At 42.6% G+C, this 20,712-nt stretch overlaps 1 long non-coding RNA gene and 1 pseudogene across 1 annotated transcript in view; both read left to right on the top strand.

Annotated features, from left to right (window-relative positions):
* The window catches only part of LOC121818661 (uncharacterized), a 346,398-nt gene that overhangs the window by 263,975 nt on the left and 61,711 nt on the right, over positions 1-20,712 (top strand). The window lies entirely within an intron of this gene.
* LOC101105727 (translin-like) lies at positions 19,687-20,406 on the top strand (annotated as a pseudogene).

The following is a 20,712-nucleotide window of genomic DNA, read 5'->3' as shown; positions in this document are numbered from 1 at the left end:
CCAACATCCTCCCACCATTACAGGGACACATGGCCCTCTTGAAGCCATTGGATAAGCCTTTTAAATTGTCAGAAGTTCTTGGTGGTTTTGACTCTTCTCCCAGTCTTCAGGAGTGGGCTTATCCTTAAAAATGCATATTTGGGGAGCTTAATGCTTGAGTTAATATTTGAGAACGGAAAGGAAATAACCAAGTGGAAACTTGAATATTCGTCATAATAAAGCCTTAACTTTTAAAACTTCCCAAACTGTTGACTGTGTAGACTGTAACAGGGACCAAGAAATCATCCCTCTTTCCTTTCTCCCCTTCTAAACAACACTGGCCCTTCTCCACACTTTGACTGGGGCCTCAACAAGTAAGAGTGAAATGCTCTTTAAGTTTGGCTTTTGGAGTCCGGCAGTCCTGGACCACTTTTGGGCAGCCAATTGCAAATGCTGTGACTTGCAGTCAGTTAAGTAACCTTAGTTTCATCATCTGTAAAATGGTTTGGTGAGAACTGAAATCACAATGAATAAGCATTGAGAATATGCAGATATTAAGTACACAGCGCATTAAAAGCATTTATTTTTAATTGAAGAGTAATTGCTTCACAGAATTTTGTGGTTTTCTGACAGACATCAACAAGAATCAGCTATAGGTACACCCATGTCCCCTCCCTCGCAAACCTCCCCACAATCTTCCTGCCCATCCCACCCTGCTAGATTGTCACAGAGCCCCTGTTTGAGTTCCCGGAGTCATACAGCAAATGCGCGTTGGCTGTCTATTTTACGTATGGCATTGTAAATTATTCATATTGCTCTCTCCATGCATCTCACCCTCTCCTCCTGTCTCCCTGTGTCGTAAGTCTGTTCTCTATGTCTGTGTCTCCATTGCTGCCCTGCAAATAAATTCATCAGTACCATCTTTCTTGATTCCATATATATGTGTCTGTACATGATATTTATATTTCTCTTTCTGACTTACTTCACTCTGTATAGGTTCATCCACCTCATTAGAACTGACTCAAATGCATTCCTTTTTATGGCTGACTGATATTCCACTGTGGGCTTCCCAGGTGGTGCTAGTGGTAAAGAACCTGCCTGCCAATGCTAGAGACACAAGAGATGCGTGTTCAATCCCTGGGTCAGGAAGATTCCCTGGGGAAGGGCATGGCAACCCACACCAGTATTCTTGCCTGGATAATCCCATGGACAGAGGAGCCTGGCAGGCTGCAGTCTGTAGGGTTGCACAGAGTCAGACACAACTGAAGCGACTTAGCATAGGACATTATTCCATTGTGTATATGTACCACAGCTTCTTTATCCATTCATCTGTCAATGGACACCTAGGTTGCTACCATGTTCTAGCTATTGTAAATAGTGCTGCAGTGAACATTGGGGTACATGTGTCTTTTTCAATTTTGGTTTCCTCAGGGTATATGCCTAGGAGTGGGATTGCTGGGTCATATGGTGGTTTTATTCCTAGTTTTTTAAGAAATCTCTATACCGTCTCCCATAGTGGCTGTATCAATTTACATTCCCACCATCAGTGCAAGTCGATTCCCTTTCTCCGTACCTTCTCCAGCATTTATTGTTTGTAGACTTTTTGATGATGGCCATTCTGATAGGTGTAAGGTGGTACCTCATTGTGGTTTTGATTTGCATTTCTCTAATAATGAGTGATGTTGAGCATCTTTTCATGTGTTTGTTAGTCATCTGTGTGTCTTCTTTGCAGAAATGTCTGTTTAGGTCTTTTTCCTACTTTTTGATGGGGTTGTTTGTTTTTCTGGTATCGAGTTGTATGAGCTGCTTGTATATTTTGGAAATTGGTTCTCTGTCAGTTGTTTCCTTTGAGATTATTTTCTTCCATTTTGAGGGTTGTCTTTTCACCTGTTTGTAGTTTCCTTTGCTATGCAAAATCTTTTAAGTTTTATTAGGTCACACTTGTTTGTTTTTATTTCCATTACTCTAGGAGGTGGGTCATAGAGGATCTTGCTTTCATTTATGTCATTGAGTATTCTGCCTCTGTATTCCTCAAAGAGTTTTATAGTTTCTGGTCTTACATTTAAGTCTTGAATCCATTTTGAGTTTATCTTTGTGTATGGCATTAGGAAGTGTTCTAATTTCATTCTTGTATACGTAGCTACCTACACAGCAGATTTTAAGTACAAGACCTGTTAGTTATTATTCTTGCTATTCCAGTTCAGTTCAGTTCAGTTGCTCAGTCGTGTCCGACTCTTTGTGACGCTATGAATCACAGCACATCAGACCTCCCTGTCCATCACCAACTCCCGGAGTTCACTCAGACTCATGTCCATCGAGTCCGTGATGCCATCCAGCCATCTCATCCTCGGTCGTCCCCTTCTTTTCCTGCCCCCAATCCCTCCCAGCATCAGAGTCTTTTCCAATGAGTCAACTCTTCGCATGAGGTGGCCAAAGTACTGGAGTTTCAGCTTTAGCATCATTCCTTCCAAAGAAATCCCAGGGCTCATCTCCTTCAGCATGGACTGATTGGATCTCCTTGCAGTCCAAGGGACTCTCAAGAGTCTTCTCCAACACCACAGTTCAAAAGCATCAATTCTTCAGTGCTCAGCCTTCTTCACAGTCCAACTCTCACATCCATACATGACCACAGGAAAAACCATAGCTTTGACTAGATGGACCTTAGTGGGCAAAGTAGTGTCTCTGCTTTCAAATATACTATCTAGGTTGGTCATAACTTTCCTTCCAAGGAGTAAGCATCTTTTAATTTCATGGCTGCAGTCACCATCTGCAGTGATTTTGGAGCCCAGAAAAATAAAGTCTGACACTTGTTTCCACTGTTTCCCCATCTATTTCCCATGAAGTGATGGGACCAGATGCCATGATCTTCGTTTTCTGAATGTTGAGCTTTAAGCCAACTTTTTCACTGTCCACTTTCACTTTCATCAAGAGGCTTTTAGCTCTTCTTCACTTTCTGCCATAAGGGTGGTGTCATCTGCATATCTGAGGTTATTGATATTTCTCCCAGCAATCTTGATTCCAGCTTATGTTTCTTCCAGTCCAGCGTTTCTCATGATGTACTCTGCATATAAGTTAACTAAGCAGGGTGACAATATACAGCCTTGACATACTCCTTTTCCTATTTGGAACCAGTCTGTTGTTCCATGTCCAGTTCTAACTGTTGCTTCCTGACCTGCATACAGATTTCTCAAGAGGAGGGTTAAAATTAGGTTGTTAATGTCTGTTAATACCCTAGTGAAAATGAATTTATTTTTTCATCAAGAAAGAATGTGAAATGAAGGACAGAATACTGGACAGAGAAGTTTAGCTGGGTTGTAAGGGGACTTTCTTGGTGGGTCAGTGATAAAGAATCTGCCTGCAGTGCAGGACAAGTGGGTTCGATCCCTCAGTTGAGAAGATCCCCTGGAGGAGGGCATGGCAACCCACTGTAGTATTCTTGCCTGGAGGATCCCATGGACAGAGGAGCCTGGCAGGTTATAGTGCATGGGGTTGCAAAGAGTCAGACATGACTGAAGCAACCAAGCACAGCACATGCAAGGGAAGCAGGTCAAGTTCACCCCCTGCTGGAGGACAGAGTCTTAGTTACCCATGAGACTGTGTGAGGAAGTAGGTGCTGGGGGACATGTATGGGGATCAAAAGCAAGTCGAGGTACAGAAGAAGGGTCAGGTGGATTTTACGCAGTGTGAGGGTGGAGTGGAAATCACTGAATGGTGTCATGAGACTGACCTGAGTTGGTATTTTGGCTCCTAACATATCAATATGGTCTCCAGGAGATTTAGCTTCCTCGGTTGTTAAATTTAAATTATTTTGAATTGCAGGATTACTGAGAGAACTTGCAATAATATGTACAAAGAACCTGGGGTGGGTATCCAACAACTTTAAAAACAGATGTCTTTTTTTTTTTTTTTTTTTTTGCAACCTTGTTGTGGGCCTGCTTTTGTTCAGAGAACTAAAAAATATATATTAATATTAGGATTTCCAGGGTCTTCTGATTTCCTGCCTCTGATTCTACAGATAATCTCCATGGAACTATTGCTTCAAAGGAAGCCTCATCTGCCACTGGCTCAGTAGAATGAAAGGATAGGTAAAGAATCTGACCCAGTCTTTGGAAGATGTGAAGATAGGATAATGAATGTAATATATAAGGCTTCCCGAGTGGTGCTAATGGTAAAGAACCTCCCTGCCAATGCAGAAGGCAAAAGAGATGTGGGTTCGATCCCTGGGTAGGAAAGATCCCCTGGAGAAGGGCATGGCAACCCACTCCGGTATTCTTGCCTGGAGAATCCATGGAGAGAGGATCCTGGTGGGCTATAGTCCATAGGGTGGCAAAGAGTCAGATATGACTGAAGAGACCTAGCACAGCACAGCACACATATGTACACATAATACATAATGATGATGGCGTTTATTGGATGCTTGCTCTGTGCCTAGAAACAAGTTAATTAGTTTATATGCATTATTTGGACTCATAATAGTCCTAGCCCTAGAGGAGGACAGACACAGAGAGTTTTCCTAAATTGTCCAAGGTCACATCACACAGATTGTAAATGGCAGAAGTAGAATTTAAAACTGGGCAGCCTTTACTCTAGAGCCACCTCTCTAAACTGTGTTTGGTAAGAAAGGCATTTTAGCCAAAGAGAACTACCCTTTGCTTTGTTAGGATTCTGGGCTGAACTGCTTGAGTCAGCAAACTTTTTGCCAGGAAAAGCTGCTTGGTGGATGTCAGGAAGAAAATGAGGTTATAGATCTTTTCCTGTCTGGGGTATGTATTTATTGTACAGTAGGATGTAGTCTAAATTATTCACATTTTATATTTTATGGAAATTTTAGCTTCTGTAAATCTGAGATTTCAGGACGAGAATTATGTGCAATAAAGTTCTTATAAAATCCATTTAAAAGATTAATGATAGATGTATTTGTAGAAAATTAAATCTGGGTATTTTATTTTCTCCAGTTTCCTGGATCTTCCAGTTTCATTTGCAGAGACTGTCTCTGTAACAGAATCTTCTCTTTATGCCTCTTGGTCAAAGCCAAGTGCAAGGCTGGTCCTATAAGTGTAGAACTTTCTCTTGGGCAGAAGAGATCAGTGAGTTTTTGGAATAGGCTTCTTCTAAGACTTCTTCATAAATTCTCCTTTGCAGACTGGGAATCAAAAACATTCCACAGTGAAATCCAATCTCCAGCCCTTGTTAGCTGAGTGAATTGATGGAGATCATAAAACTATTAATATTTCTGAGCCTTTGTTGTTTCCTCAGCTGCAAAATGAGGATAATGTATCTTATTTCATAGATGGTCATTAAAATTAAATAAATAACAACTGAATGGAAATGGAAAAGGTGGGTGTTGAAATATAAACAAGTCAATATGCAGAGAAACAAATAAACACCACCAGTATCATGGCAACTGGGGCTTCCCAGGTGGTACAGTGGTGAAGAACCTGCCTGCTACTGTAGGAGACACAAGAGACTTGGATTCAGTCCCAGGGTGAGGAAGATCCCCTGGAGGAGGAAATGACAATAGATTCCAGTATTCATGCTGGGAAAATCCCATGGACCGAGGAGCCTGATGGGCTACAGTCCATGGGGTCACAAAGAGTTGGACCCAGTTGAGCAAGTGAGCACATCGTAGGACATGGTGTAGTCTCATTACTGGTTAATGGCTTTGACATGTGGAGAGTTTGCCGTATAGAACAGCTTCTTCTGCCTAATTTAATCAGCCCATTCACTGAAAGCCAAGTTCAGTTGCTAAGTCGTGTTCCACTCTTTCGACCCCATGGACTGTAGCATGCCAGGCTTCCCTGACCTTCACTATCTCCCAGAATTGACTCAAACTCGTGTCCATTGAGTTGGTGATGCCATCCAGCTATCTCATCCTCTGTTGCTGCCTTTTCCTCCTGCTTTCAATCTTTCCCAGCATCAGGGTCTTTTCCAATGAATCACTTCTTCGCATCAGGTGGCCAAAGTATTGGAGCTTCAGCTTCAGCTTCAGTCCTTCCAGTGAATATTCAGGGTTGATTTCATTTTGGATTGCCTGGTTTGATCTCCTTGCAGTCCAAGGGACTCTCAAGAGTCTTCTCCAACACCATAGTTCAAAAGCATCAATTCTTCAGCACAAAGCAAAGGGAATATTTGATCATTCATTCATTTCATCTCAGTGTAGAGTACTGGAGTGGGGTGCCATTGCCTTCTCTGGCAGCAGCAGCAGCAGCATTAATTAGATTGTTCCTTTGCATTACGTTCTGGGTTAAGTTCTGAAGGTCCTCAGATGAGTAACACATGGATGCCTTGAAGTTTCTTGAAGCCACATGATAGCTCTGGTGGGAATGAAGCTCTAGAGTGACCTTTTCAGTTTGAATTGGTTATCGCTGGTTCTGATAAATGGAAACCTGTCAAAGTTTAAAAGAGAATACATATTCTTTCAGTACACATTTGCTACTGTGATAAAAATGACTTAGAATTATGTAATTATTCTTTAAAAGTTTTGATTGGTCATCAATTGAATGCAGGTGAGTTGAAAGATTCAAGGAAAGTGAGGCAGGAAAAAATGATAAAAAAAATATCAATGAAGAGGCAGTCTGGTGCTGAGGATGGAACATGAACTTTGGACTCAGACAGACCTAGATTCAAATCCTGGCTTTGCCCTTTATCAAGGAAATGTCTTTGAGTAAGTTATTTTCCTTCCTAGAGATTCCCCACCCCCATCTGTTAAATGGTGACAGTAGTACATGATTTTCAGGATTATTGTGACAATTAAATGAGATAATGTATCTGAAAGATATATGTACCTCATTTTAAGATGCATAGGCTATGATGGTCTGTGATATACAAAAATCATCACTGTATTATTAAACAGAATATTCCTGTGTTATCAGCTCATGCCACCTCTATCTGTTGAAGACCTCGTCATCCTCATTCTTCTGGTTAGCTAGGTCAAAAATGATCTCCTCTTTATCCACACAGTGTCTATTTTCTATCCCATGCCTTATGGGTTTTCTTGCCGGCTTTCTGAATTGTAGCCTTGAATCCACTGGTTTCACTGTTTCAGCTGGATTGCAAGTTCCAAGGGACACTGTCCATGTCCATCATCACTGAGCACAATGTCTGGCACATAGTAGGTAGTTGATGAATGTGGGAGGAATGGAGAACAATTTATAAAGGAGATCACAGCCACCAGGCAGGAATCCTCTCATATTCTGTGTTCCCTCCCCTCTCTATTTACTCTCCCTACCCCTATACCCCAAAAGCCATTTGTGTCTCTTGTTTCATTGTGGTGGACAAGGCTTTCCTCGTGCAGCTGAGGCTAGTCCCTTTTCTTGTGCTCAAGATCACACTCATCCTTCTCAAGAACCGCACTCCTATCCGTTAACTTCCATTTTTCCCCTCCTTCTCTCCTGTATTTTTAACTTCTTTATGCCCATCATAGTGAAAAGATCATAGTCTTATGCACAGAAGATGCTCAATAAATGTCTGCACAAGAAATGAAAACAAGTAGTTTAGGGAAGGATTTGTGGAAGGATTCCCTTCCGTTGTGTGTTCCTTTGGTCCAGTGATTTTCAAAATTCTCAGATGCAAAGTCCTTTGCTCAAATGCATTCTTACCTGAAGATTCTATTTGTAACATGTAAAACACCCACTGTTTTAGTTGGGTGGAGTCAGGCAGAGAGAATGCAGGCCTGAAGCTTTGCCACCCCACTCTCTGCCTTTCCCCACTTTGCTGATGGAGTTTTCATGCAGTGTATTTGGCATACAGTGGGCACATTAAAGGGGCTTCCCAGGTGGTGCTAGTGGTAAAGAACCCTCCTGCTAATGCAGGAGATGTAAGTGACAGGGATTTAATCCCTGGGTCAGGAAGAGCCCCTAGAGGGGGGCATAGCAACTCACTCCAGTATTCTTGCCTGGAGAATCCCATGGACAGAGGAGTTTGGTGGGCCTAGTGGGCTACAGTCCATGAGGTCGCAAAGGGTCAGGCATGACTGAAGTGACTTTGCACACACACACAGGCACGTTAAAAATGAGATTTACTTGGAGAAATTATTAGCCACAACGTTCGAAGCTTATGTCACTTGCATTTAGATAGCTTGATTATCATGGCTGTTTCTCATTTCTAAAACTTGTTTACAGTGTTGACATTTACTGCCATTAGTGGGTAGCTTTTCTATTCAGATCAGCTTCAATAGCAGGAATACAACAATCAAACACAATGTGGTGTCTGAACTCTCCTCTTACTTGAGAAGGGTTGGCAGGGCAACCGGATGGAGTTGTCCTCATCCAGTCTCAGAGTAAAGTAAAGAATGATAAATACATCGTCATGCATGAGAAAGAAGAGCGGCATCCATTAATCCTGTGCCTTTGATGATGAAGGAACACAGAACGCTCCGTATACATTGTTTCCTCAATCCTCAAAGATGTTTTATTAAGACACAAAGCCTCATCAAACCTGCTTTTCTTTGCTTCCCTGTTAAAGCACCAGTGACTGCATAGGATGAATTTGGATGGTGTTCTTTGCTGGTTGCTAGGCTTTTCCCCCTCCCGCTGCTCTCACTTATTCTCTCGCTTTTGCTCCCGCTGCGTTTCCTTTGTTGGGATGCCTGATGAATATCTGTAATCCTAGTGTCAGATTTACATGAGCTTGGGTTACCTTTAGAGCATCACAGCCACAGAAGCCAACAGAAGTTCATATAATTGCCTTCCAGAAAGCTAAGGAAACTTGTTTGTTGGACACTTGAGTGGCTGTCCCCTCCTCACCCCCATTGATGGTGGGTTAGCTACTGTGAATCAAAAGAGATGCTTTACTTAAAGTAAAACACACCTCTTCCAATGCCCACAGTTTATTCCAAAATTTACCAGTTTTATCCAGCCTCCTGCCTCCAAGGGAAACCTTGTTGCTCCTGCTGTCCTAGGGAAGAAAAACAGACAAGAACAAATGCTTGAAACGTCCACCCATCTCAAGTCCAGATTTGTCTTGATCTTCTTTTACCTTTGGTTTTTAGACTTCTTTTCAGAAGAGAAAGGTTCTTACTTCATTATCTTGATTCTATGTCTTCCTGCTACCTTGTGGAGCCCTCATCTATGAGTTATTCTTCTTGACACTTCAATTTGCAATCTCTTCTCTGGCTTGATATCTTTCTCTATCAAACCCTAAACTGAAAGTGTGTGTGTGTGTGTGTGTGTGTTGTGTGTGTGTGTGTGTGTGTGTGTGTGCGCGTGCTGGCTTTACCATCTCAAAACACTAGAAAATTGCTTCCTTTAATGCCAAACTTTCTCCAAAGAAATATCTCCTTTTATTGACTCCATTGTCCCAGTCGCTAATCCCCTAGATGCGACTTCTAACCCCACTGGTATGCACAAGCTTTCCCTACTAATAAAGGTCACTGTTGCCTGCTTATTGTCATGTCTGTTATTTCCTTCTTAGCCCTAAAGTCATACAATCTCTCTAGTATTTGGCTCTTTTAACCACTCTTCTTTATTTCTTTTTTTTTAAAGTTAATATTTATTGGCCATTAGTTGATTTACAATGTTATGTCAGTTTCTGCTGTACAGCAAAATGGCTCAGTTATACATAAACACATATCTACTCTTTAGATTCTTTTCTCATGTAGATCATTACAGAGCATTGAGTAGAGTTCCCTGTGCTATACAGTAGGTCCTTGTTAGTTATTTTATGTATAGTAGTTTGTATATGTCATTCCCAATTTCTCAGTTTATCCCTTCTCCCACTTTCCCCCCTGGGCTTCCCAGGTGGCACTGGTGGTAAAGAACCCACCTGCCCATGCAGGAGACACAAGAGACATAGGTTCTAGCCTGGACTGCGGGGATCTCCTGGAGAAGGGCATGGTAACCCACTCCAGTATTCTCATCTGGAGAATCCCATGGACAGAGGAGCCCAGTGGGCTACAGTCCATAGGGTCAGAAAGAGTCAAACACCACTAAGTGACTTAGTACACACCACCTTTCCCTCATACGTTTGTTTCCTGTATCTTCTTTATCTTTCTATAAACAATTTCTCCTCTAAATACTGTATGGCTACATTGATCAGGGGCCTGCAAGGGGCTTACCCTCTTGCAGTAGGAAACTAATCAAGTAAGGTTACTAATGGTTAATGTGAGACTATTTACAAAGGTGTGAGCAGGGTTAAGAGAATAACAATAAAGGGTGCTGACATTCCCTTGGGCTACCACATCCTTAAACCGTTACTGGAATGGAGAAGCAGGAATTCAAGAGATACCTGGAGTAACACGCAAATTCAGCTTTGGTGTACAAAATGAAGCAGGGCAAAGGCTAAGAGAGTTTTGCCAAGAGAACCCACGGGTCATAGCAAATACCCTCTTCCAACAACACAAGACAAGACTCTACACATGGACATCACTAGATGGTCAATACCAAAATCAGATTGATTATATTCTTTGCAGCCAAAGTTGGAGAAGCTGTATACAGTCAGCAAAAAACACTGAGAGCTGACTGTGGCTCAGATCATGAACTCCTTATTGCCAAATTCAAAATTAAATTGAAGAAAGTAGGGAAAACCACCTCAGGTATGACCTAAATTAAATCCCTTATGATTATACAGTGGAAGTGACAAATAGATTCAAGGGATTAGATCTGATAGAATTTCTGATGAACTACGGACAGAGGTTCATGACATTGTACAGGAGGCAGTCATCAAGACTATCTCCAAGGAAAAGAAATGCAAAAAGGCAAAATGGCTGTCTGAGGAGGCCTTACAAATAGCTGAGAAAAGAAGAGAAGCAAAAAGCAAAGGAGAAAAGGAAAGATATACCCATTTGAAGGCAGAGTTCCAAAGAATAGCAAGGAGAGATAAGAAAGCCTTCCTCAGTAATCAATGCAAAGAAACAGAGGAAAGCAATAGAATGAGAAAGACTACAGATCTCTTCAAGAAAATTAGAGATACCAAGGGAACACTGGATGTGAGTCTAAGTGAAGTCTGGGAGTTGGTGATGGACAGGGAGGCCTGGTGTGTTGCGATTCATGGGGTTGCAGAGTCGAACATGACTGAGTGACTGAACTGAACTGAAGGGAACATTGCATGCAAAGATGTGCACAATATAGGATAGAAATGATATGTCCCTAACAGAAGCAGAAGATAGTAAGAAGTGGTGGCAAGAATACACAGAAGAACTATATAAGAAAGATCTTCATGACCCAGATAACCACAGTGATGTGCTCACTCACCTAGAGCCAGACATCCTGGAATGCGAAGTCAAGTGGGTCTTAGGAAGCATCGTTATGAACAAAGCTAGTGGAGGGGATGGAATTCCAGCTGAGCTCTTTCAAATCCTGAAAGATGATGCTGTGAAAGGGCTGCACTCAATATGCCAGCAAATTTGGAAGACTCAGCAATGGCCACCTGACTGGAAAAAGTCAGTTTTCATTCCAATCCCAAAGAAAGGCAATGCCAGAGAATGTTTAAACTACCGCACAATTGCACTCATCTCACATGCTAGCAAAGTAATGCTCAAAATTCTCCAAGCCAGGCTTCAACGGTATGTGAACTGAGAACTTCCAGATGTCCAAACTGGATTTAGAAAAGGCAAAGGAACCAGAGATCAAATTGCCAACATCTGCTGGATCATCAAAAAACAAGAAAATTCCAGAAAAAACATCTATTTCTGTTTTACTGACTATGCCAAAGCCTTTGACTGCATGGATCACAACAAACTGTGGAAAATTCTGAAAATATGGGAATACCAGACCACCTGACCTGCCTCATGAGAAATCTGTATGCAGGTCAAGAAACAACAGTTGGAACTGGACATGGGACAACAGACTGGTTCTAAATTGGGAAAAGAGTAATGTCAGGGCTGCATATTGTCACCCTGCTTATTTAACTTATATGAAGAGTACATCATGTGAAATGCCCAGCTGGATGAAACACAAGCTGAAATCAAGATTGCCAGGAGAAATATCACTAACCTCAGAAACACAGATGACACCACCATCATGGCAGAAAGTGAAGAAGAACTAAAGAGTTTCTTGATTAAAGTGAAAGAGGAGAGTGAAAAAGTTGGCTAAAAACTCAACATTCAGAAAACTAAGATCATGACATCCAGTCCAATCACTTCATGGCAAATAGATGGGGAAACAATGGAAACAGTGACAGACTATATTTTCTGGGCTCCAAAGTCACTGCAGATGGTGACTGCAGCCATGAAATTAAAAGATGCTTGCTCCTTGGAAGGAAAGCTATGATCAACCTAGACAGCATATGAAAAGGCAGAGACATTACTTTGCCAAAGTAGGTCCATCTAGTCAAAGCTATGGTTTTTCCAGTAGTCATGTATGGATGTGAGAGTTGCACTATAAAGAAACCTGAGTGCTGAAGAATTGATGCTTTTGAACTGTGGTGTTGGAGAAGACTCTTGAGAGTCCCTTGGACTGCAAGGAGACCCATCTAGTCTATCCTAAAGGAAATCAGTCCTGAATATTCATTGGAAGGATTGATGCAGAAACTGAAACTCCAATACTTTGGCCACCTGATGCGAAGAACTGACTTGCTGGAAAAGACCCTGATGCTGGGAGAGATTGAAGGCGGGAGGAGAAGGGGCTGAGAAAGGATGAGATGTTTGGACGGCATCACTGGCTCAATGGACATGAGTTTGAGTAGGCTCCGGGAGTTTGGTGATCGACAGGGAAGCCTGGCATGGTGATGTCCATGTGGTTGCAAAGAGCTGGACACATTGAGTGACTGAACTGAACTGCCACACTCAGGCCCGAAGGGGCCACAGGGAACTCTCTTCGAAGTTGAGTAGCTGACAGGAGTTCTGTTCTGTTGGAGTTCCTTTGGCAAAGGAACATGGCCAACCTTGGCTCCCTGGGAGGGAAATATCTGGGAGGGTATACACTCTGCTCCCCTCATCTGCCATCTGTGGTCATGGCCAGACTCGGTTGGAAGCTAGAGAGGTGGTTTGACGCAGTCCCTAAAGACCAGCTTCCTCAGGCTACAGAGCACATCAGAGAATCAGGGTAACTGACGCGACACATTCAGCAATGGAAACATGAATGCATATTTACAAAATAAGTGCGGAATATGTAGAATAACAACACACTCTATACCCTTTCTCTTACCCGCAGAGTGAAGGCTCGCTTCAGGTATCTGCTTACCTGGATTTCCTCTTTCTCTTCACCACTGGCCCCTGAGAATTTCTTAATTGTCTGCCAGCTCATTGATATGTATATTTCGCCCAGCTTTCTTTGCTCTTTTTAGTAGAAGAGCTCCTCAGTGTGTCTCGTCTGAGAATCTGCTAGATACGGAAGCTCCTTGTTCCTTTTCAGACTGCTTTTATCCTTGGCTTCTCACTGTGGCCAACGTGGAATTTTCACCTAGCTGCTTATTGCGCTTTTTATTCTCACAGATAGACAGCTTTGGCTTTTGGTAAGACAGAGATTTTCGTAAATGTGTAACATATCAAAACCACACTTATGCTTTGTCCTAATTCTCAGTGTGAGCAGGAGAAAGACTACTTTGTCCTCAGACCCTCTCGCTCTCCTGAGCGTCCTTCTGTGCTTTCACCCACCTAATGGGCAGTGTTACATAATTAGAATGCTCCAGACTAAACTCCTCTCCATCCAATTCTGCTTCTTGTCCTGTCTTTTCTTCTTTGTGTAGGGATAGCACTGTCCAGTCATTAAACTAGATTTAGTAATGGGACTCTTTTTTCATGTACTGGTTATTTCCTGGAGCTTCTGAAGTGTAAATTGCCATTTTTAAGATGCAGCATGGCGTGTTTCTTCTTTTCTGCTTGGCTGGATGTGGGCACATTGATGGTAGAGGCAGTTGGGTTTCTCAGAAGTCAAGTTAGACCGTATGGACTTAAAGGTTCTCCCATATTTTTTAAAATTGTTTTAATTGTGCTTGCCACTCAGTACTAGCACAGCCAATTTATTTGGTCTATAATCAGTTTCCTCGCATGTACAGAGGAATGGGGTTATTGGAAGAAAAGTTATGACTAACCTAGACAGCAGATTCAAAAGCAGAGACATTACTTTGCTGACTAAGGTCTGTCTAGTCAAGGCTATGGTTTTTCCTGTGGTCATGTATGGATGTGAGAGTTGGACTGTGAAGAAGGCTGAGCGCCGAAGAATTGATGCTTTTGAACTGTGGTGTTGGAGAAGACTCTTGAGAGTCCCTTGGAGTACAAGGAGATCCAACCAGTCCATTCTGAAGGAGATCAGCCCTGGGATTTCTTTGGAAGGAATGATGCGAAAGCTGAAACTCCAGTACTTTGGCCACCTCATGGGAAGAGTTGACTCATTGGAAAAGACTCTGATGCTGGGAGGGATTTGGGGGCAGGAGGAGAAGGGGATGACAGAGGATGAGATGGCTGGATGGCATCATGGACTCGATGGACACGAGTCTGAGTGAACTCCAGGAGATGGTGATGGACAGGGAGGCCTGGCGTGCTGTGATTCATGGGGTCACAAAGAATCGGACACGACTGAGCGACTGAACTGAACTGAAGAGAGAAGTCTGGGTCTGCGTATTCACAGTACTGTAACGACACTGTGTTCATTTTGTTGTCATGCTTCTTCTGTGAACTCTGTGTAAGTCACCTTCCATTCCCTCCCAGCCTTGCTTTCGCCAGCGATGGTGCCCCACACTATGAGATGAGCCATGCTTCACCTGTGCAACCTTGTTTTGTCTATTTGCATTCATTGATTTTCCTGATATTTTCACATCTTAGTTTTCCTTAATTTTCTTGTGTCCCTCACCCTCATCCCACATCCAGTTGGAAATCAGTTCCTGTCGATTCTTTCCCCTAAATATGCCTCAGATTATATCTCCTTTTCCCTTCTGCCCCAGCTCCCTTACATAGGCTCTCATGATTTTCGACAGCAGACTCCCAGTGATGCATGCTGCATCTACAGTAATCATTTCAGCCCGTAAATCAGACCACAGTGGAGGTTTGTGTAAGAACGTGGGGGAGATCTATAAGTGGGGTAGATGGTGTCTCCTCCTCCCACAACTGCCATCTAATGTTGGCATCTGTACTCTTGGAGAGAGTTACTGGGAACATCTCAGTCTACCCAAGTGATCTCTAAGTCCATTGGGATTCTTGGGTTACCTTGTAGTTTTCATGGGCCTGCACACACATGGCCTAGTATTAGAGGACCTCGTTGTTGTTTAGTTGTTAAGTCGTATCTGACTCTTTTGGGGCCCCATGGACTTTTGCCTGCCAGGCTCCTCTGTCCGTGGGATTTTGCAGGCAAGAATGCTAGAGTGGGTTGCCATTTCCTTCTCCAGGGGAATCTCCCCGACCCAGGGATCAGACCCATGTCTCCTGCATTGGCAAGTGGATTATTTAGCATTGAGCCACCAGGGAAGCCAGATCCTCATTGCTCCTCAAATCTTTGCCGTGGCATTGAGTTGCAGTTTTAACCAATCCGATGGTTGCTGTATTTCTGTAAGAGCCAACACACAGAGGAATAAGAGTCCTGAGGAGGAACATTCCTCCTCCTTGATGCAGAGACATCTCCCTTTATGCCAGACATTTTTCTCTCCTCCACTACAGAGTCAGTCATATTTAGATTTATTACTACTGATCTATTTCACTTCAAAGCCAGTAAACCTGTGTTGTCTTTACTTCTGTTTTTTTTTTCACAAAGGTAGAGCAAATTGGGGGCTTCCCAGGTAGCACAGTTGTAAAGAATCTGCCTGCCAGCGCAGAAGATGCAGGAGACACAAGTTCTGTCCCTGAGTTGGGAAGATCCCCTGGAGTAAGAAATGGCTACCCACTCCAGTATCCTTGCCTGGGAAATCCCATGGACAGAGGAGTTCGGTGGGCTTCAGACCATGGGATCACAGAGAGTTGGACACGACTCAGCACCAGCACCAGCACCACCAGAGAGAATTGAAGGATAAGTCCTGGAAGGCTTGAAGAGAACCCCTTCCCTTAGCCAGCCTTGAGCCAAACTACTCCCACTCTTGAATCCAGAAGCTGAGGATTGTTTTTTCAAACCCAGTAAACATTGGAGTCATTTCTTTTCTTGTTATTCCAAATCTCCTTCAAATTTTCCTTCTCAGAAATGCTTCATTGTCTCATATTTCTAACTCAGTTTCATCCTCAAACCAAAGGCTTCCTGTCAACATACCCTAACTTCTCTCTTTCTCAAACAACTCTCAGCTCACAGAGGCTTATTTCATCCCCAGAACAGCTCCAGGTGGTAGGTAGAAGACAGGATGCCAGTATTAGCTTTGTGCAACCAGTCCATTCTGAAGGAGATCAGCCCTGGGATTTCTTTGGAAGGAATGATGCTGAAGCTGAAACTCCAGTACTTTGGCCACCTCATGAGAAGAGTTGACTCATTGGAAAAGACTCTGATGCTGGGAGGGATTGGGGGCAGGAGGAGAAGGGGACGACAGAGGATGAGATGGCTGGATGGCATCACTGACTCGATGGACATGAGTCTGAGTGAACTCCTGGAGTTGGTGATGGACAGGGAGGCCTGGCGTGCTGCGATTCATGGGGTCGCAAAGAGTCGGGCATGACTGAGCGACTGAACTGGACTGAGCTGAAGCAGCAGCAGAAGTGAAAGCACTGAATGTCTGTGTGCCCAAGGTTAAAGAGACGTCGGAGTGATTTGTAAATATTTTGACTAAGAGGGAGTGGAAAAGCTGTCCATACATTTAAAAAATTTTTCAATTAAAAAAAAAAAGCAGCAGCAGTCTCCAAATCAAGTTAATCGAAAAAAAAATTTAAATGCCATGATTATGTTCTTCTAAAACAACCAAGCAAATCTATGAATTTAGGTAAACACGCTCCCGTCTCTTAATGCCTTTGTTAGTCTTCTGTGCTTTAAGCCACTCTTTTTCCCTTTGTAAACCCAAATTGTCAATCTGATCATGTCTTAAAAACATCAGATATACTTTAAGTTAAAAAAAAAAAAAGCTCACAAAAATTTTACTTTCGAATTCCAAGCCAGGGTGAAATTTAATTGCAGTTATAAACCCTCTGAGCAAGGGTTTATCTGGAATTGCCAACATAACCCCAAGTTCAGCAATGCAAATGACACTGCTATAATAAAAGAAATAAAAAAGCTTTCAATATGTTGTCTAAGAACTTGAGCACACTGAAAGTGATTTATAAGCAGGCAGACTAAACATTTAAATGCCTTTCCTAGCAATGGTATATTTTTCAATACAGCAAGCACTCTCATATATGATTCTGTATTCCAAGACAGCGCTGCTTTGACAATATAAGCCCTTTCTGATAGGGTAACATTTCCAATCCAAGATTAAAATCTTGGAAACTTGTCAACAGAAAAGGATGATAATATGAGTGAAACTGCAGCTATCAAAGAAAAATGCCTCACAAGTAATTTCTGTAATGGTCAACTTCTAGTAATTTTCCCTTCCCCTTTTACTCTTAAGTAAAGGGGTTGGCCTGAAGGTCATTTTAATATTTTGGATAAGTACAGTTACAAACGAGAAATTCATGAACACAGGAAAAAGTGAGTCATTTAATACCACAAAAATCAACTTTTTACATTGCCTTTCTTATTTCCATTTCTAATGCAGACCATAGGGAATATTTTTCTTCTGATGAATAGAGGTTTAAGCAATGAGTTGACAATAAACCCTTGAACTTCATGAGGCACTAAAAATTAGAGGATCAGAGAGTCTTAAGTTTTCTTGAGTATATTTCCATGATTTTTTTCTGTTACTTTATTTAATCTTTCACTACTCCAGAGACTAGAACTGAGTGACCTACTAGGTCTTTTCCATTTTTTTTCTTATAATTCTCTTTTTCTGTTTAGGATGTGGGTGATCTCTTTAATCTCTGGTATGCCCTTGGCTATACCCAGGTAAATTGGGGTGATTCTCAGTTTTACGAGCTATACAGGATGGAGTATTATGGGCCAAAGAGTATGTCTGAAAAAGTTCAGAACATTTATACAGTTTTATTACTGTGATATTTCTAAATTATTTTATTCCCATCACACACTATGGTAGCTAAAGTGAATTTCAAAGTCTAGTTTCTTATTTTTCCTTTGGTTGGATATATCTTGCCTCTAGAATATTCTTTTCTTCCCTGAATACTCAGCATTTTCCTTATCATGGTTCTGAGTATTTCAGATCACAAATAGACACTCATACACAGACATTCTGTTTGTTTCTCAAAACTTATGTTTTCCTTTATTTGATGATAAATCAAGTGTAATTCAACACTTAATTATTAACTATCTACTAGTCTGTGTCATTCAGGCCCTGTGCTGTCCCTGGGGGATGTACTGCTAAATTAGATGTGCACTGTTTCAGGTAGCTCAAGGTCTGATAAAGGAGCTGGATGTGTTTGTTAGTCATCAGATTTCAGAGTAATGGTCCTAGGGGAGGGATAAACAGACAGGCTCATAAAGGACCAACGCACCCAGTGTCAGGGGTCAGGGAAGTCTCCCTACAGCAGCGCTTTTCAAAGTGTGGTCCTTGAATTATAGCATCATATCACCTGGGAACTTGTCAGAAACACAAACTCTGAGGCTCCATCCCAGAAGTACTAAATCAAAAACTCTAGGGAGGGTCTTTTGTCTGTTTTGCAATAAGCCCTCTGGATGATTCTGATACATGTCCAGGTTTAATAACCATTGCCTCAGGGTCAGTAACAACTTTGTAAGGAAAAGATGCTTTCTTTACTATCAGGCTCATTTACATAATTGATACCTCTTGATAATTAAGTCATCTAAGATCTCCTATTCTTTTCTTTGTCTCTAAACTGTACTGAAAAAGTGCAACAGCTTCCATTTTAAACAGCTGTTACTTACATATACTTTCCCTGTCCACACACATTTAAATGGTTTAAAGGTAGAACACAAATAATTAATTACATTCGAGTTACACAATGCAAAACCTCATTAACAACAACAACCTGATTCTTTTGAAAACAAAATAGGCCCAATTGTCCAAATTAATCAAATGAGTCTTCCTAGAAATCTAGTTTGGTTTGTGAATGTGAGAACATTTGTGTCCTAGTACTCAATATTTTGAAGCACCATTCTGTTTTCTGGAGATGATGAAGCAGCCGGGAGCCCATTCTTATCCCTATGCAACAAGAGTAGGATTCATATCTTCTTGCCCCACACCTTCTTCCCCATGGGAATGAAGGCGAATGGAAGAAATGAAATAAACTAGACAAGAGCTGAACTAAATTGAGTGATGTTTTAATTATATGCCTTCCTTCTGAGTTGCTTCGGTTGTGTCCCACATTTTAAATTATAGTTTTACATTATAAGTGAAATGATTTGTTGTTGTTCAGTTGCTAAGTCGGATCCAACTCTTTGCGACACCATGGACTGCAGCATGGCAGGCTTCCCTGTCCTTCACTATGTTGCAGAATGTGCTCAGACTCGTGTCCATTGAGTCGGTGATGCCGTCCAACCAACTCAAGTAAACTGATGGAATTTATTTTTTGATAAGAATATATACTTATCTGTGTGTACAAGAACCAACTGTAAACTACTGGTGAATTCTTTTATAAAGAATTATTAATGACGGCATGCTGCCGTCCGGAGGGTCGCAAGAGTCGGACACAACTTAGCAACTGAACAACAACAACAGTTTGAAAATTAAATGGGCATCTTAAAAAACAAAACTCAAAAGTTGTCCATGGCAGTGGCGGCGGGGCATTGCGACTGACGCGGCGGCTGTCTCCGAAGCACACTCTGCCGGCCACTCTCGCAGCCCTGGCAGACGGGAAGCATGTCTGTGAATGAGATCTTTGTTGGCTGCAGGACTTTCGGGCTGCAGGACATCCGAGAGAAAATCCGGAAAGTTGTACAGTGTCTAGAACAAACAGCTCGAGAGATTTTAACTCTATTGCAAGGGGTCCATCAGTGTGCTGGGTTTTAGGACATTCCAAAGAGGCATTTGAAAGCTCGAGAACATTTTGGTACAGTAAAAACACATCTAACGTCTTTGAGGAGAAGGCAATGGCAACCCACTCCAGTACTCTTGCCTGGAAAATCCCATGGACGGAGGAGCCTGGTGGGCTGCCGTCTATGGGGTCGCACAGAGTTGGACACGACTGAAGCGACTTAGCAGCAGCAGCAACGTCTTTGAAGACCAAGTTTCTTGCGGAACAGTATTACAGGTTTCACGAGCACTGGAGATTTGTGCTGCAGTGCCTGGTCGTCTTGGCAGCGTTTGTTGTGTCCTTGGAGTCCGAAACCATAGTGAACCGAGAAGTGGTTACCAAGGTCCTTGGCAGAGAGCGTGATCCGAAGAAGGGATTTCACTCGGATGTGGAAGATTCTCTCTCGGAGTTCTCATTCTCGCTAGTGAACTCTTGAGGTTATCCGTCAACAGCGTGACCGCCGGAGACTACTCCCGGCCCCTGCACATCTCCACCTTCATCAAACGAGCTGGATTCCGGCTTCTGCCTCCTCAGCCTCAAAAATGATTCCCTGAGGAAGCGCTACGAGGGCCTGAAGTACGATGTGAAGAAAGTGAAGGAGGTGGTCTGCCATCTCTCCATCCGGGGCTGCAACAGGGAGCCGGCAGCTGCCTGCGTGCAGCAGGGGGCTCCCCGCCGGCCCTGCTGACTCCAGCGGTGCCCACCAGGCCCAGCCCAGCGCCTCCCATGGTAGTTAAGATACCCCGTCATTTCTTAACTGGTTGTGTGGTGTTTCAGGGTTGAAGCGCTTTTTAGGGGGTGACAGAATAGCCTTTACAAGGATAGGTTTTTGTTTTCAGTGAATTTGCTCTGTAACTCAGTATATACTTCAG

Source organism: Ovis aries, chromosome 2 (genome assembly GCF_016772045.2).
Source record: "Ovis aries strain OAR_USU_Benz2616 breed Rambouillet chromosome 2, ARS-UI_Ramb_v3.0, whole genome shotgun sequence".
Taxonomy (NCBI): Eukaryota; Metazoa; Chordata; class Mammalia; order Artiodactyla; family Bovidae; genus Ovis; species Ovis aries.
This window is presented reverse-complemented; position numbering and strand designations above follow the sequence as displayed.